We start from the raw sequence: 13,651 nt of genomic DNA on the forward strand, positions 1-13,651 counted from the left end.
AAGAACTTCCTTTGATCCAAGGACGCTCTCGTCTGCATCGCCGCCTCCTTTATCCTGCTGGAGAAGGCCCGACCGTCGACGCGCCGAGGAGCATCCACCGGTGAGTTTCCTGCCCCCTAAAGACCACAGAGACGCCGTCGAGTCGACGCCCTTGCTGGGCCACAGTTCTTCATCATCTCTTTGCAGTCCAGAACTATCGTCACCGAGGTGCCCCGCACGCCTCTTCCTTGCCAACGCTCCGTCGTCGACGAGCACCGCTAGGAACAAAGCTGCCACTTCACCGTCGTAGTTCACCCTGTTCTGCGTCGAACGTTCGACGACCCGTGACTCCTGCCTTAAAGGGAAGGCACTCAAGAAGGGCCGTCGATTTCCTGTCGGCGAACGCTACAATTCCAGGTACATTGGGGCTGTAGAACTATTGTAGAGGGAAATAAGACTCATAGAACAATATATGGACTGGGCTTGTGATACATCTTTGCTTTACAGGTTGCACAGGTGGGGGGATCTCTCACTGTTCTTAGAGAGGCAACAGTTTCACCTCACTGATGATGCCCAACAAGGCTGAAACACGTGTATGGGGTTACTGATGGTACTCTTGTTCAGAGGAGAATTGCCTAGCATTTCGGCGCTGGACTGCCCCTGGGCAGGACAAAGGCAGATATGCAGGGAAATTTCTTCTCTGTGAAAGGGACAGTGAGCTAAAGACTTGGTAGTGTCTCTCCCAGGGGTTATTCACCCAAGAACAAGTCATTGGGCTGTGTTCGTGCTGGTAGAGAGATTCCCAGACCCCCCTTTGTTTTGAATAAATTAACTTTGGGTTTCACCCTAAGTTAACAGGGCAATCCAGACGTGGAACCCTTGCTCACTGTTCTTAGAGAGGCAACAGTTTCACCTCACTGATGATGCCCAACAAGGCTGAAACACGTGTATGGTGTTACTGATGGTACTCTTGTTCAGAGGAGAATTGCCTAGCATTTCGGCGCTGGACTGCCCCTGGGCAGGACAAAGGCTGATATGCAGGGAAATTTCTTCTCTGTGAAAGGGACAGTGAGCTAAAGACTTGGTAGAGTCTCTCCCAGGGGTTATTCACCCAAGAACAAGTCATTGGGCTGTGTTCGTGCTGGTAGAGAGATTCCCAGACCCCCCTTTGTTTTGAATAAATTAACTTTGGGTTTCACCCTAAGTTAACAGGGCGATCCAGACGTGGACCCCTTGCTCACTGTTCTTAGAGAGGAAACAGTTTCACCTCACTGATGATGCCCAACAAGGCTGAAACACGTGTATGGGGTTACTGATGGTACTCTTGTTCAGAGGAGAATTGCCTAGCATTTCGGCGCTGGACTGCCCCTGGGCACGACAAAGGCTGATATGCAGGGAAATTTCTTCTCTGTGAAAGGGACAGTGAGCTAAAGACTTGGTAGAGTCTCTCCCAGGGGTTATTCACCCAAGAACAAGTCATTGGGCTGTGTTCGTGCTGGTAGAGAGATTCCCAGACCCCACCTTTGTTTTGAATAAATTAACTTTGGGTTTCACCCTAAGTTAACAGGGCGATCCAGACATGGACCCCTTGCTCACTGTTCTTAGAGAGGCAACAGTTTCACCTCACTGATGATGCCCAACAAGGCTGAAACACGTGTATGGGGTTACTGATGGTACTCTTGTTCAGAGGAGAATTGCCTAGCATTTCGGCGCTGGACTGCCCCTGGACAGGACAAAGGCTGATATGGAGGGAAATTTCTTCTCTGTGAAAGGGACAGTGAGCTAAAGACTTGGTAGAGTCTCTCCCAGGGGTTAATCACCCAAGAACAAGTCTTTGGGCTGTGTTCGTGCTGGTAGAGAGATTCCCAGACCCCCCTTTGTTTTGAATAAATTAACTTTGGGTTTCACCCTAAGTTAACAGGGCGATCCAGACGTGGACCCCTTGCTCACTGTTCTTAGAGAGGCAACAGTTTCACCTCACTGATGATGCCCAACAAGGCTGAAACACGTGTATGGGGTTACTGATGGTACTCTTGTTCAGAGGAGAATTGCCTAGCATTTCGGCGCTGGACTGCTCCTGGACAGGACAAAGGCTGATATGGAGGGAAATTTCTTCTCTGTGAAAGGGACAGTGAGCTAAAGACTTGGTAGAGTCTCTCCCAGGGGTTTATCACCCAAGAACAAGTCATTGGGCTGTGTTCGTGCTGGTAGAGAGATTCCCAGACCCACCTTTGTTTTGAATAAATTAACTTTGGGTTTCACCCTAAGTTAACAGGGCGATCCAGACGTGGACCCCTTGCTCACTGTTCTTAGAGAGGCAACAGTTTCACCTCACTGATGATGCCCAACAAGGCTGAAACACGTGTATGGGGTTACTGATGGTATTCTAGTTCAGAGGAGAATTGCCTAGCATTTCGGCGCTGGACTGCCCCTGGGCAGGACAAAGGCTGATATGGAGGGAAATTTCTTCTCTGTGAAAGGGACAGTGAGCTAAAGACTTGGTAGAGTCTCTCCCAGGGGTTATTCACCCAAGAACAAGTCATTGGGCTGTGTTCGTGCTGGTAGAGAGATTCCCAGACCCCCCTTTGTTTTGGATCTCCACACAGAACTGTGTCTTGGTAGTGGGGCCAGTATTCTGCCAATTGTTCCAACCAACTGCTTTCCACCTATTTTCTATTGTTGGTTTCCTTATTAATTTGATCTGTGTGACATTTAACCTGAGTACAGTTGATGCACTTTAATGAGATCTGATAATAATTGTGGTACCACTTTAGAACTGTATATATTCACCATTGTTGATTTTCTGAGCACAAAGTGAGTTATTGTGATAGTGTACATAACCTTGAATATTAATAATATAAAGACTGTGTTTTAACTAATACAGTGTGTGGACATTCCTTTGTGGGTGCTTGGGGACTACACTGTACTTAAGAACCAGCCTGCATCACCTCCTGAGAAGCTAGGCCTTGATTGCTTCACCACGATACCAATAATAGAGAATCTTTGCTGGGGTCCTCTATGGCTCTCCTCTGCCATATAGAGAGCAGAAATACAGATACCCCCCTCCAGTCTTTACAGTGGTGGCAGCGGTGGGATGCTTATGGTTTTAAGAATCAGTGTATAACCATGCCACTTACAAAATATCTGCACTTTATTAAATTAAGGTTCAGTTGTGTACAAGATAACTGCATTATAAGCAATGGAATTAATTGTAAATGGTAAATTGACTAGGATGAGCTTAGAGGCTCTCCAGAGTGCTTGTGAAGCCATGGAGTTAGACTTTGTGGATAAGTCTAGGGCAGAACTGATAGCTGTCCTGGTGGACTACTAGACTGATTGTCAAGCTCTTGAAGGGGGTGATGCAACCACTGAGGACTCTACCCCGAGGGTTGTCGCCGAATCTGATTCTGGGAATGCCACCATTCCTGCTGCCTCTGTTTCAGACCCCAGCAATTCCTTGGAACTTGAGTTATTAAGGATGAAATTGGCCTTTGAATATCGCAAGTTGGAAATAGATGCTGAGCTTAAGAAAGAGGAGTTGGCACAGCAAGTGGAACTCAAGAAAAGGGATCTTGAACTCAAAGACAAGGACACTGAAGGACAGCGAATCCAGTTAGAGAAAGCTCGAGAGGAGACTTCAGCTAAACTAGTTGAGAGTGTCAGGTCCCCAGCAACCAAGTTTATGAAAGATTTGGTTGGTGTGTATGCGGAGGGTTCTGATATCCTCCAGTGGATTGAAGCATTTGAAATGACTTGTGCAATTCATGATGTTGATAAGAAAGATTGGGCTAACTATTTTTTAAGCGGAGTGCCTCAAACTGGATATGACTGTATTCTGAAACTGAGTGTGGAAGAAAGGGGTCAGCATGAGTGCACGAGGTCTGCTTTGATTGGCAAGTTTGGCAAGACACCTACGCAATACCTTAAAAGGTTCAGAGATTTTAAGAAAAGAGAGAATGTGTCTTGGGTTGACTGGGTGAGTGGTGCGCACATGAACATGATGGGGTGGATTGATGGTTACAAAGTGAAAACGTTTGTTGAATTATCTCACCTTTTGTTTTTTGAGCATTTTTCTGAAGCCTGTTCACCAGAGCTGCGTCAGTATGTTGCTGACCAGAACATTTTGGATCCCTTTAAGCTGGCTGACAAGTGGGTCTCCCACCGGGTGTCCCCTAAGGACTCCAGTGGGAAGGACAAAGAAAAGGGGACCTCTCAGAAAGCTGACGAGTCCCAAAAGCAGTCACAGTCGGGTAAACCAAAACCTTCCTATCCTAAGACCCAAAAATCTATTGGGGATAAGTCATCTGTGGGTGGGAATAAGAGTAGTGGTCCACCTGCTGCAAAGCAGGCTCCCAGTGGTTCCAATACCGTACCCTGCACTCCCGCCACTTGTTGGGATTGTGAGGCTCTGGATCACAGAAGGGGTGACTCCAAGTGTAAAGGTAAGGCACTTGGAGTACAGGCTGTCAGTCTGAGCTACCCTTACCCCATGTCTGAGGTGGAGGCCACTGTCCTCCCCTCCTCTACAGGAATCACATTTGGTGCTCCTGTAGAGATTTCCTTAGTGTCCCTTGGGGCCTGGGACCAGTAAGCAGAAGTACTGGCGACTATCCCACAGATCACCTGTAGGTTTTTGAGAAGTGTCCTCTTGAATGGCCAGCCTTCTACTGGTTTGAGAGACACGGGGGCAAGCATGACAGTGGTGGACAGGCCCCTGCTCAAGCCAGAAGGCTATGTAGGTGCTCCTCTGAGAACCACCAGGTTAGCTGGTGGGCCTCCCAAATTTTCGCCTGTAGCCTTAGTCACACTCATGATTGGAGACAAGACAGCAAAGCATCCTGTCCTGGTTCAGGACAATGTCCCTGCTAACATTCTGTTAGGCAATGATCTAGTAGAGTTGGGGTTGTTCTCAGATGGTCTTCCCATGACTGCTGCTGCAGTCACTAGGTCACAGGTAACACAGGGTCTGGCTGTGAGTCAGGTACCCAAGCCAAAGGTGACGCCTAAGGCAAGAAGAAGGAAGAACAAGAAGGCCACCTCTGTGCAGGGGGCTCCTTCTCTTCCTGCTGTTCCCACAGCACCCATTGGGATCCATGCTCCAGACGGGCTGGGTCCAGTGGGAAACCCAAACTCGACTCCTGAGGGAGAAGAGACAGGAGACTCTCCTGTGGGAGAGTTTCTTAACCCGTAGGATCATCCCGTCCTTCAATGCTTGTTAGCTGAAGGGGGACCCTCCCGGTCAGACTTCTGTAAGGGACAGAGAGAGTGCCACTCTCTCGAGGGTCTGAGGAAACAGGCTCTGTCCCAGGCACAAAGGGTAGTGCCTAGGACCTTCCAAATCTATTGGGAGGGTAAGCTCCTTGTTAGTGAGCCCACTAAGCCTGAACCTGGTGCCCTCAAGAGGTTGGTGGTACCCCAGGTTTACAGGCCGTTCGTGCTGCAGTTGGCGCATGAGATGCCCTTGGCTGGTCATCTTGGGACCAAGAAGACTAAGCAGAGGCTCTCTGCCCATTTCTACTGGCCACGGATGGGAGTAGAAGTGGAGTTCCACTGCAGGACCGGCCCAACTTGTCAGTTGTCTGGCAAGACTAGAGTCAATGTCATTGCCCCACTGCAACCATTGCCAGTGGTTGGCACACCATTTGAGAGGGTGGGCATTGACATTGTCGGTCCCCTTGACCCTCCCACTTCAGGTGGGCATCGGTTCATCCTGGTCTTGGTAGATCATGCCACCAGGTACCCTGAGGCTATACCCTTTCGGACTGTAACTGCCAAGGTGGTTGCCAGGGCTCTCCGTGGCATTTTCACCCGTGTTGGATTCCCTAAGGAGGTTGTCTCTGACACAGGATCCAACTTCATGTCTCGTTACATGAAAACCATGTGGAAAGAGTGCGGGGTAACCTACAAGTTCTCTACCTCTTACCACCCCCAGACCAATGGTCTGGTTGAGAGAGATTTAATAAAACTCTCAAGGGCATGCTTGGTGCTTTGGAAGAGCCCCTAAGGAGGAAATGGGATCTTCTCCTGCCATGTCTCCCGTTTGCTTACAGAGAGGTACCTCAAGAGGGTGTTGGTTTCAGCCCCTTTGAGTTACTCTTTGGACATCCCTTCAGGGGGCCCCTTGCCTTGATCAGAGAAGGTTTGGAGGCCACACCTCGAGGTCCTGCCAAGCAAGTGGGGGACTATGTGTTAGGTCTCAGACGGAGGATGACACAGATGATGTGTCAGGCAACAGCAAATCTCAAGGCCATCCAGGAATTAAATAAGTACTGGCATGGCCTTAAAGCCTTGCAAGTGGATTGGACTCCAGGACAGGAAATCCTTCCTTGTGAGGGAGCCTACCAAGCCTAGAGCTTTGGCAGACAAGTGGACGAGACCCTTCAGTATCATCTCCAAGATGGGTGAAGTCAATCATCTGGTTGACATGGGAATCCCAGGGGTAGCCCCCCAGGTATTCCATGTTAACAGGCTCAAGCCTTTCCACAGGCGAGCAGAAGTCTCATGTCTCTTGCTAGCTTCAGAGCAAGAAAAGGATGAGAGTAAGCCCCTTCCTGATTTGCTGCATAGCAACCCTCAGGATGGCTCAGTGGAGGGAGTACATCTCTCTCCAGATCTGACAGCAGAGCAGCAGAGGGCCTGCAGGGCTTTGCTCCAGCAGTATGCCTCTCTGTTTTTCCTGATACCAGGCATTACACCATGGTGTAGGCACGAAATTGACACTGGTGACAGTGTGCCTGGCAAAAGCAGGTGCTACCCTATGTCAGATACAGTTATGAACCACATCCAGGCTGAGGTTGCCAAGATGTTGGATCTGGGTGTTATTGAACCCTCAACCAGTCCCTGGTCCAGTCCAGTGGTCCTTGTCCCCAAGGCAAGTTCCCAGGCAGGTACCAAAGATTGGAGGTTCTGTGTGGACTACCGAGGAGTCAATGCCATCACCAAAACTGACGTGCACCCATTGCCCAGGGCTGATGAACTCGTGGACACCATAGGTGCTGCCTAATTTGTGAGCACCTTTGACCTTACCTAAGGCTATTTGCAAATAGCTCTGACGGACCATGCCAAGGTAAAGACGGCGTTCTCAACACCAGAGGGACTCTACCAGTTTAGGGTCATGCCTTTTGGGTTGAAGAATGCCCCTGCCACCTTCCAGAGATTGGTCAATCATGCGCTCAGTGGGCTGGAGGCCTTTTGTGTGGCCTACCTAGACGACATTGCCCTCTACAGTTCCACCTGGGAAAAGCATTTGACACACCTGGATAAGGTGTTACAGGCCTTGAAAAGGGCTAACCTCACTATCAAGGCCACCAAGTGCTAGATAGCTCAGGGGAAAGTTACATATCTTGGTCATGAGGTAGGAGGGGGTCCAATCCAACCTCTCCCCAGTAAAGTACAGGATGTACATGACTGGGAGACTCCCACTACTCAAACCCAAGTGAGCGCCATTTTGAGCCCCACTTCATGGCAGACTATGGAACCATAGCTGCTCCCCTGACAGCTCTGACTTCACCCAAACAGCCTAGGAAGGTTAATTGGACTGAAGACTTTCAGAGGGCCTTTGATGGCTTGAAAGAAAGTCTGTGTAGGGCACCTTTGTTGTGTGCGCCTGACTACAGCCGACCCTTTATCGTCGAGACGGATGCCTGCAACACCGGAATTGGTGCAATCTTGTCCCAGTTAGATGACAAAGGGAGGGAACATTCTATCATATTCATCAGTAGACATTTCAAGGGTAGAGAAGGTAGGTGGGCTACTGTTGAAAAGGAATGTTTTAGCATAGTTTGGGGCCTTAGGCATTCGAGGCCCTATTTTACAGGGTCTACCTTCAAGGTCCAAACATATCATAAACCCCTGAAGTGGCTTATGCAGATGAAGGGCGAAAACACAAAACTGCTCAGGTGGTCCATTAGCCTGCAAGGGCTAGACTTCACCATAGAGCACAGACCAGGGAAGAGTCATGATAATGCAGATGGCCTTTCCAGAAGGTATGTTGACCATCTGGATGAGGGTGTCTATCTCGTGGGTGATTAGGCACCCTACCATCAGTCTGGGGGGGTGACTGTGATGCTGGAAATGCATCGGAGGGACAGTGGCTCCGTATGCTTGTCCTTTACTGCTTTTTTATCGTGTGTTCCGTCGTGTTTTCCGTGCAGGAGTTCATGTGGGACTCCTGGGAGTGCAGCTCTCTCCTTTGGTTTTGGTGAACAGACCCATGGGATACCCTTATGGCGCCCATGGGTAGGGGTGCAACCCTGTGCCCCTAGTTTATGTTTTTTGGGCACCTGTGTGTGACCCACAGAGCAGGGTACGGGCTGGTGGCAGCTCCAAGCTGAATTGGCTGGTGCCCTGAGTGTTCTCCATTTTGGGATGCCCAGGCCTGTCATTGGAATCGGTAGATTCCTGATGGAGACAAAATGGCCCCCATGGCCTCTTGCCTTCCATCGCCTGTTACCTTGATCTTCCCGAAGTCCCGGGAAGCCCTGACTCTGTCCCTTCCCCCTGACTGGCTGTTGGGTGGAAGTTCCATATATGGTAGTGTGGGGAAGTGCTGACCAGACTGGCTGGAGCCTTCCCAATGACCGTATGTTGTGGGTATGCCTGTGGGTGGGACCTGGGTGAATGGAGTGTGTGACGAATACGCATTCTGTGTTGTGGATGTCTAGTATCTGGTGTTTGACACAGTAACTGAGACAGCCCTGCCAGAAACTGGTATGAATGCAGTGTGGAGTGTTGAATGGCTGGGTACTTGTCCCAATACACATAACTTGTTCTGATTGTCTGGAGAGGAGTGAATGGCCTGAATGCACTATGCACCTGATTGGATGCCTGCCTGCCTGCATGAATGTCCTTCTGACTGATTGCTTGCCTGAGTGCGACCCAGCAAAATGAATGGGAGATCAACTAGTATATCTAAGGGCCTCTCACTGAGAGAATTTGTGTTTAGAAGCTGAAGTTCACTACGACGAGTAACTGGAGTAACTGAAGCTTGACCTAGAAGCCCTGCTGGATGAGAAGAATTGCTGTTGCGCTCCTTCACAATATGAAAGCTGCTGTGTCTCCAAGGACTGACCCAGAGAGGACCTGGTAAGGCGCCCTTTCCTGAGCTACGAGGGACCATCGTGCACCAGCTGATCTTTGCCAAAGCTCCCTGGTAGACAGACCTACGACAGGCTGCCGACCGGAGATGGAGAATGCTGCGGAATCCCAAAGAGAAGCGACCGGAATGTTGTCCACCACTGTCGACGACTGCTGTCGCCGACTGGAGCCGCCATGCTCCTGTTTGCCTAAGAGCTTCCTTTGATCCAAGGACGCTCTTGTCTGCATCGCCGCCTGCTTTATCCCACTGGAGAAGGCCTGACCGTTGACACGCCGAGGAGCATTCGCCGGTGGGTTTCCCGCCACCTAAAGACCACAGAGACGCCGACGACTCGATGCCCTTGCTGGGCCACAGTTCTTCATCATCTCTTTGTGGTCCAGAACTATCGTCACCGAGGTGCCCCGCACGCCTCTTCCTTGCACGACGCCAACGCTCCGTCGTCGACGAGCACCGCTAGGAACGAAGCTGCCACTTCACCACCGTAGTTCACCCTGTTCTCCGTCGGACGTTCGACGACCCGTGACTCCTGCCTTAAAGGGATGGCACTCAAGAAGGCCCATCGATTTCCCATCGGCGAACGCTACAATTCCAGGTACATTGCGGCTGTAGAACTATTGTAGAGGTAAATAAGACTCATAGAACAATATATGGACTGGGCTTGTGATACATCTTTGCTTTACAGGTTGCCCAGATGGGGGAATCTCCACACAGAACTGTGTCTGGGTAGCAGGGCCAGTATTCTGCCAATTGTTCCAACCAACTGCTTTCCTCCAATTTTCTATTGTTGGTTTCCTTATTAATTTGATCTGTGTGACATTTAACCACCTGAGCACAGTTGATGCACTTTAATGAGATCTGATAATATTTGTGGTACCACTTTAGAACTGTATATATTTACCATTGTTGATTTTCTGAGCACAAAGTGAGTTATTGTGATAGTGTACATAACCTTGACTATTAATTATATAAAGACTGTGTTTTAACTAATACAGTGTGTGGACATTCCTTTGTGGGGGCTTGGGGACTACACTGTACTTAAGAACCAGCCTACATCACCTCCTCAGAAGCTAGGCCTTGATTGCTCGACCACGATACCAATAATAGAGAATCTTGGCTGGGGTCCTCTGTGCCTCTCCTCTGCCATATAGAGAGCAGAAGTACAGACACCCCACTCCAGTCTTTACATTCTGCTCCAGCCTGCTGTTTTTATGTGTGAGGAGGCGCAGGAGTGCCCGCTCGCACATACAGACATGCAGGTCCCCATCCAGCATTTCCAATGTGCTATGCAAGGCTGGGGAAAGCAAAACACCCTCATCCTTGCATGGCTCATTGGCATGCGCAGCTGGGGAACTGAACTGTCAAAGGTAAACTGTGTTTTCCGTTGACAGCTGTCATCCCACCCAGGAGCGCTCATTCAGCTGAAAAAAGTAGATGAGGGAGAGCTCAGTGCTTCACAAGGCTGGCTCCTTGGCTCCTCAATAATGGGTGACGGGGCGGTGGGTCGACGCCCCCTCACCCATTATGGAGGAGCTGCCCCTGGGTTTCTTGACTCTATATGGCAGTGCACACAGTTTTTGGACTTCAGTGCCCAAAGCTTCCTTTTTGGGTGCAAGTCCGCCCCATTGATAACTTCCAAATAGGTCTGGAACCGAGCCTCCCTTTGCCCTCACTGTATCCAACTTTCAACTGGTGCCTGCTGGAATGCAGAGAGAGAGAGGTGACTTGTATTGAAGTGCACACATGGTCCTAGCAACTGGACATGGGTTAGAGGGCCAACTCCCTATGGGTGCCAGTAACACTTTACTCGGCGAGGAGAAGGACCTCTCGGAAATCGTCGCTACTAGGGAGTCCGTATTTGAAAGAATCTCTCAGGCTTATATCTGCTCTCATCCTTTTTTATTATGATAGCTTTATATTTCACCTGCTCCTGATTCGGTGTCTGTAACTGCGTGCGCCGGTGTGCAGTGTGGTCCATTCTCACCTCTCTTCTTCACTACTTCCGACAAAATAAATCACTGGGACAGTAGATTGCATGGGAGTGTTCTGGTCGCACAGTGGTACTATTGCAGTGGCGTGGTGCAAGGTTTCATGGAGGTACTTTAGAAGGGATTCAGTGGGCTTTGTGACAAGTTCAGACAGAGACCTGTGAATGTTTACATGCCCCACATTTTGACTCTGGTACTTGACTGGGGTACTTTGTGTGTGCTTCGAAAAAAGCCTAGTGCATGGTAGATGTCTATTGCATGGAGTGGCCTGAATGGATCATGGACAAGTAAATAAGGGTCATATGACATAGGACTATTTTGACATTCTGATATTTTCACCCTGTCATGATAACACGAGTAATTACCCTACAAAGTGCTCTGCGCTGATGGGGATGTGCACTTATCGAATAATGTGCCATGCAGTAATTTTGATGTATTATAGGCTTAGTGACTGCTACGATGCGTCCAAGATGGTTCTGACCTGGAGCCTATAATTGCCCACTAACCACTGCTTACTACCCGCCATCCTGATTTTATTTTCCAGAAACATATCCCTCGAAACGGTCTTTCTGAAATATTTTACCGTGTAATGGCTGGTAGGCAGCATTATGCGAGCACTGAGCAGCTTAACATTTCAGACAGTCTTAAGGAGGAAAGGCGCGCTCTGTATTGGCTTAGAGTTCAACAGCAAATTGAAGGAAATGCCATCTGCAGAGGCCTCTGTGACAGGACGCCAGGCTATATTTCTAAACTAGCTTTTCCATGTAGATGAAAAAGCTCACTGCCTCGGAGCAGATGGGGTCGAATCTAGATTGAGTACTTCACTTCTCTCATATCGGCCGACACACAATGCCCATCTTGCCATGACGTGAGACCCCGTGTCTCGCTAGGTGCTCCCATCACTGACAGACCTGAAGAGAAAGTAATGGCCCACCTCCATGGTATGTCGCTAGACGGAAATCGCGCTGCCTAATTGTGCGTGATATGTGTTCTGCGTGCCCTTGTCGCACAAACAGGGGTTTGAGCACTCACCAAAAAGAGAGCAGCCTGGGGGTCACGTATGAATCTCATCTTTCATTGCCTTGTGTTTCTTGTATTACCTCCAATTACGTACATTTTAATTGGTAGGTGCGGGCTCCAAAAAAAACACAAATAAATAACTTCACTCTATATTTTACACATTTCTGGAAGCAATTAGCCTCACAGTTTGGTAGCCAAGGGTAGCTGTCTGTGAGTACGGATGCTTCAGTTGCTTTGTCCCAGGAGAAATTGCTTTTCGGGACCCCTGATGCCCAATGAGGATTTTCCCCTCTGACCAAACTGTGTCGCTCCTTCTAGTTATTGCATTAAAGAATAAACGCAGCCTGCATTATTGAAATATGCATTTTATGCAATTTATAATTGTATGTGACTGCATGCCTCAAAATCCATTGGGCCTTGATTCGTTTTGTTCTGGAAGCTATAAGCTTCATGGCTTGGCCTTTCGTGTGATTAAGCTTCTAGCTGTAATGTATACTTGTATGGACTTTCTGTTTAACAATATGCACTGCAGAGGTTTGATTGATCGGCTCGGCCTTCAGACTGTGCTTTTTTTTGTTTTATCCTCTTTTTGCCTCTTTTGCCTTGCTTTTATGAACTTGGGTACCATACTGTTATGGAATAACGTGTTGACCTTCTGTGGTGCACACAGTACCACCTCTGGCCACACGCAAGTTTTTTTTGCACCTTTTCATATGAAATATTTCTGTCTACCTGTTATGACAATGCCAAAAGGCCCTGGTTAAGGCACCAAGCGTTGGGGGCTGTATTCACCACTGTACACTTTGTAAAAATGTAACTCCAGACTAGTGCACACCTTGTGAACCTTTCTCGCTCCTTGTCCTAACCCCAATGAAGTTTCCCATTTTGAAGAGTACTGTAGATTCCTCCTTTGAGCACTGGAACTCATGATCTGCCTCCCCTGCTGTACTTTCCACTTTTCTAGCACGCTACAATATCTAACATCAACAGCCTGAACCCATAGACCTAGGGCCCTTTAAGACAAGGTAGCAATAATTAGAGATAGATGGGGAGGCAGAATTTACTCAAACATCAATAATCAAACGACTTAGGAAGTTGGCAAAACTTTGTCTGTTTTATTTGTACTTATCTAAAAAAGGGCGTTACAACGGATATCCACGGACGTTTGCTCGATTTCTCTCAACGCATTCTATAAAAAACACAACTCTTATAGTAAAAAGTCGTCATCAGTGATGTCACACTACATGGCAAACTACTAAAACCTACTTGGGGATGTGATAGGCTCTCAAGGACCATCTAAGTATCCGTTCCATACTAACGGGGGTAGTGATTGGGTCACTAACATCAGGTGGAAAAATAAGCCCTTCTCTAGTGCAAGTCATCTTCATCGTCACAAAATGTACGACAATCAATCGGTTACACAAACTATAGGTCTCTTTGATATATGGCCCTCAACAATTGGTTGGCACCCTTTGTACCCTTCTGGAATATTCCACACACTAGCAGCACACAGGCTACCACTCCAGATGCAGGGAGGGTCGGCGTGGACATGCCTCCACACCCAATTAGC

This window comes from Ambystoma mexicanum, chromosome 4q, assembly GCF_040938575.1.
Source record: "Ambystoma mexicanum isolate Mex_15411 chromosome 4q, UKY_AmexF1_1, whole genome shotgun sequence".
NCBI lineage: Eukaryota > Metazoa > Chordata > Amphibia > Caudata > Ambystomatidae > Ambystoma > Ambystoma mexicanum.